General features: G+C 54.2%; 1 protein-coding gene across 1 annotated transcript in view; it reads left to right on the top strand.

Annotated features, from left to right (window-relative positions):
• Window positions 1-4,916, top strand: part of LOC104490613 (A disintegrin and metalloproteinase with thrombospondin motifs 3-like) — a gene marked incomplete at both ends in the record, with an annotated part of 16,732 nt that overhangs the window by 11,035 nt on the left and 781 nt on the right. The gene's annotated exons all lie outside the window — the stretch shown is intronic.

The following is a 4,916-nucleotide window of genomic DNA, read 5'->3' as shown; positions in this document are numbered from 1 at the left end:
CTCGTGCGCTCTAGGAGCTCCTCCTCTGCGGGTCCTGCCACAGCTCTCATCCCCGCTCTCTGATTCAGCCTCCGAGAGTCACGGAGATAAAAGTTAGTTGGTTCATTCTGAGTAAGCCCCATCAGCTTGGGATTCTGTAGCTTGTACCGGAGCTGACGACTGGTTCTCGCCCTCAGTTGTGACTGAACGTTCTGTTGCCTTGCAAGGTCTTCGGAGTGAGGACACCTTTGTTACCTGGATGGTAGTTTGCCCGTAGTGCTGAGTCCCGTGTCACCAAGGTGAGTGCCGCCCTCCCAGCCCTGGTGGAGGGCCAAGTGCTCGCAGAGCTGATCTGTGTGCTCTTCACGACAAAGCTCAGTCTCCGTCGGTGTTTGTGGAAGCGGGCTTTATTCAGCTTCAGCCGTGCTGTCCGGGGTCGGAGGTTTTCCCTGGGGAGCGTGTGAGTTACCACGCGTGACAGTCTTCTGCAGTTGGTGAATACGACCTGTGGAGGAAGCTCCGTGGGGAGAGAAACTGCAGCCAGCCTCGGAGGGCGCAGCCGTGCGATGCTGCGGAGGGCGCAGCCGTGCGATGCTGCTCGCCTCCCAGCGTCGTGAAAGTGCAGGAAATGATCGATTCCTGCTTCACAAATCCAGCAGGGCCTGGAGGAGGCTGCAAGGTCACCTTAGCGCTTGACTCACATGAGATCCCTAACGCCGCTCTGTGTTCCATAGCCTTCAACATCTGAGACCGAGACCATTGGGGAGCTCCTGCTTTCACTCTGAAATGCGTTGCCAGGAGTTCTGCAACGGATGAAACACGTGATGCAGCATGGATTGGATATCAGCAGGGGAGAACGGGCCGTCGAATTCCTGCTTGTGCTGCTAGAAACAGCTCGACAGGTGCTGGCGCTGAAGGAGTGGCTGGTGCAATGTTCTGCCCAGAGCCCCGGAACCCTTTGGAGGTCCCTGGGGGCTCGGGCACATCCGTGGCGGAGGACGGGTTTCATCTGCAGACCTCCTCTCTCCCTCCCTAGGCACCCAGCAGCTGGATCGGTCACATCTGTTTCTCTACATGCACACGGCGCTGCCATAACACTTTATTCCAGCATTCTTCGGGTGTGTAGTATTTTTTTATACGCCAAGTATGTCGAGGCCGTAAATACTTTAACGCGCAGAAGATGTGCAGCGAGAGAAGTATGTCCTTTTGGACGGCTTTTCCCCTTCCCTGCCAGACAGGCCTTGGCGGGGGCCTGGATCCCCGCACGTGACCGAGAAGCTGGCTCCGACAGAGGCGCGGGTGGCAGCCCCGGAGGGATGGGCCACCCACCCCGGGTCCCTGGAGACAGCCCCTGCTGTCACAGGGCCTGGAGCCCCTCCGTGGTTCATGGTGCCGGCTCTGGGATTCACAAATCCTTCCTGAGATGGCTCGGAATTGGAAACCAAAGCCATTTCTGGTCGCTTTGGTAAGCTTTCTGTGTGGACAGCAAACCTCCTCTGGACTTGACGTGACCTTTAAACGATCTGTGGCCACTTAGATCAGGTCAGTGCCGTGTGTCGTACACAACGTCGTGATAAAATGCCTCAGATCAATGAGTACATTGCTGGAAGTGTCAGAAAGAGGAGAAAACGCGTGAAACATGGTTGCTTTCATCTTTTTTTGGTTAATCCTTTTCAGTGTTGACCTGTGCGAGCTGGGCAAGCAGTAACTACAGAAACTGGAATAAATGGGAGAAGAGAAAAATGCAGGGGAGCACTACAGGTGTCTCAGAAGCTTTATGAGCAGAAGAGGGGCTCTGCCCTGGTTTGCCAGATGTCTCTTGTGCACAAGTAGCGGGACTCATCACGAAGTGTCTTGGCTCCACCTGCCCACAGAAGTCCCACTGAATCACGGTGCATGGCGTGCGCGCGTGCTGTGAGAGCATCGTGTGGGTGGCGATGGAGAAATCCTGCAGGGTAACGCTTGATGAACTGAGGGGGGGCACTGGGGGCAAACTCTACAACCGCAGAACTTTCTGGGGTATTTTTGAAGAAGAAACATTGGTTGATTCTTGAGAAAATATGGATCCCAGGTGGCATTTCCACCCTCTGTCACCGAGTTTTGGTGGAGGCGGGCGAAGGGAAACGTGCTGTGGGCAAAGCATCCTTCTCTGCTTTTATTTTTCTTCCAATAAATCAGCCAGCGTTGGGCACGACTCCACAAGGGTTTCGTCTTTGGATTCAAAAAGCGAGCGGCAGGTAGCGGTGACGCAGGTTTTGCACCGTCACTGAACTGCACACACCTTAGGCTAACAGAGAGGGTGAAAGGTAGCAGTGTTTTTTGCGCTGAATCTGTGTTTTTAGACGAGGCAGCACCTTTTTTTATAAAAGCATGTTTATATCGACTCCTTAAGAAGCTGAGACTGGAGGGTTGTCTCCAGCAGCTGCCCCCCTCCCCTCTGGCCAAGCCCCGCGTGTTTGTCTTGGCAGGATGCGGTGTCTGCTTGGCTGGGGCTGGGATATTAAATCGAGGGAACACAGAGCTCTTGATGCTTTTCAATGGGGCTTCTATTGAGTTTGAGCTGTCGGCCACCTGTGATTGTCCAGCGGGGAGAACGGGAGGAATCCAGGGGCTGGGGAGAAGCTGTTCCCGTTTCGTCGATAGAGTGGGCAGAAGACAGCATTTTCTGGGAGGCAGCAGCTTGGTGTGGGTTCGACTGCCCAGTCCTTTTGCTGCGGTTCTGCATTGGTGGTAGGTGAAACAGATGATGATGATGATGGCTGAAACTAGGCGGGTCAGCACAAGCAACTTTCTTGTTTTAACTTACACATGTGGAGGATCTTTTAAGAGATGTTGTTACGAGCCCAAAAGCGACTTATGACCTGAAATGAGGATCGATTCAGATATCCCAGGTCCGACATCGCCATACTTCCTTCTGCCTGTCATCTTTAAGGCGTGTGTGGCGATGGATTCATTCAGCTACTGTGTGGAAAGCAGCGTGTTGGGAGTCCGCCTTGGGTGCTCTGAGAAAACGCTGGTGGAGGGTGGAGGTAGACTTGGTGTGCGCAGTGTCCCTCCAGGACAAGCGGCAAGACGGTGGAGGAACCTCCTTGGAGGACTTGTTTCCTCTTTGAACACAACCTGCAGTCCCTTAGAGCTGTCACACGCTCTCCTAGAAGAGCAGAGTGTGTGATTTCACAGACCCAGGTGGACGTGGGTTCTGCTCTCCCACCCATGGGTAGCTGCAGTCCCTGTGCTCACACTCAGGTGACGATCGGTGCGAGCAGTTGTGGCCTCTGGAAGTCTGCCCGTGTTGGTTGCAGTCGTTGGGTTTAGATCTTGCTCTTCTGAGCAAGCAGGTTCCTCCACCTGAGCTCAGCCGCTCTCCTAACACGGGGGTTGCTCTCCTGTGCCCACGGTTTTCCCTTTTCCCACTCAATTTTTGCTGTCCTTGGACCAGACAGTGACTGCCTGGCTCACACGTTGATCCTGTTAGTCCTTAACTGTCCTTTGAGGTCATTCTACTGAAATGGAGGCTCCTTTGGTAACACTCAGTGGGCAGCACTTGGCTTGGTGATGGCCAGTGGTGCCGCCTCGCCCAACGAACCCGCTGGCGCTCCGACGTGCAGGCGGGCGTTCCAAACCCCACCAGAGAGTGAAGGGACCTGCCCTTACTGCAGCCCGCTGGAAACGGGGCACTTCCCTTCCCCAGCTCCTTCTGAAAATCCCACCCGTGACGTTGACGCTAGCGCTGGAGTGGAATGTCCCGGTTGTCGCCGCTCGCTCCACAGTTCTCTGTTGTGCTCCCTGAATGAGCGGTTCTTTCCTCGCCCCGGGCGTATTTATACGGAATCAGGTTCCCCCTTCAATGCTGTTGCTTTTGGCTCGGAAAGTGGCTCCTTCGCTCAACCTGCCCTCGTAGGTTATTTTCTCAAGGCTTTGTGTCATTTCTAATTCCCTTCTTGTTGTCTGTGTCTTTTTGCTTTGAAAAAAAAAAAAAAATCCCAAAAGGCGTTTTTCCAGGTTTTGCCACGGTGCTAAACCATCAGGATTCCCCGGGGACACCCCGCAGGGAGGGGAGTTGGCGTGGAAATGGGGGAGGAGTGGGTCTGCGGGAGAGCCGGGAGGTCCATCCGCTTCCCCTGAGTCTCGGGCAGGGTTGGAGCAGTGCTGAGAACGGGTTGTTGTCCCAAAGGCTCCTTTTTGGTCATTTTTGGTAGTCTGGGAGTGTTCCTATTCTGTAGGAATAACGAGGATGGGTCCGGATCATCTTCACAGATTTTGAACCGTGTCCTTCAGTTCGTGGAAGTGCTGAGCATTGTGAATTTAGAAGAAAAAGTAGGAAAACCTGTCGCATTCCAAGCTCTCAGACTGGGCCTTCCTGGACTGCTCCATAAATGTGCTTTTGTGGAAAAAAAAAAAACAAAACCATTTCCACTACGCACTTCTTCCTTGAAAATCCACTCCATGCTGTGGAGCCTGGAGAAATCAGCACTCCGAGCACCTGGGGAGAAACAAAAAAATCAGTATCAAGGGCAAACATCTCCAAACTGGGCAAGTTAATTCTTCAAAAGCACGTGAAACACGTTGAGCTTCCACACGGGTGGTACCAAATCACACCCGCAGCCGAAGTGACGAGTAAAACCAGGCTAAAAGGTGCGGGAGGGATGAGGGACAAAGGGAGAAAGGAGGCTGGGTGTGTTCGTGTTCTTGTTCTTCAAACCCCTGGTTTTTCTTCCTCAGCCCGTGGTTTTGGCGCGTTGGCTGCAAAGCCACCACGGGCTGGTCTCCCCTGTAACTCTTCCTTCTCTGTTTGGACCGTGGGGATCCCTGTTGGGCCAAAAAGCACCTCGCTGCATGGGGTCACGGTCTGCGGGCGCAGCCCCCGGGGGTTTAACGAACTTCCCGGCTGTGCCGGGGCTGCTTGCGGGTGGTGCTGCAGGTCAGCTCGCTGGATC

Source organism: Buceros rhinoceros, unplaced genomic scaffold (assembly GCF_000710305.1).
Source record: "Buceros rhinoceros silvestris isolate BGI_N320 unplaced genomic scaffold, ASM71030v1 scaffold17243, whole genome shotgun sequence".
Classification (NCBI taxonomy): domain Eukaryota; kingdom Metazoa; phylum Chordata; class Aves; order Bucerotiformes; family Bucerotidae; genus Buceros; species Buceros rhinoceros.
Note: the sequence above shows the minus strand (reverse complement) of the source record. Positions and strands in the feature narration are given on the sequence as shown.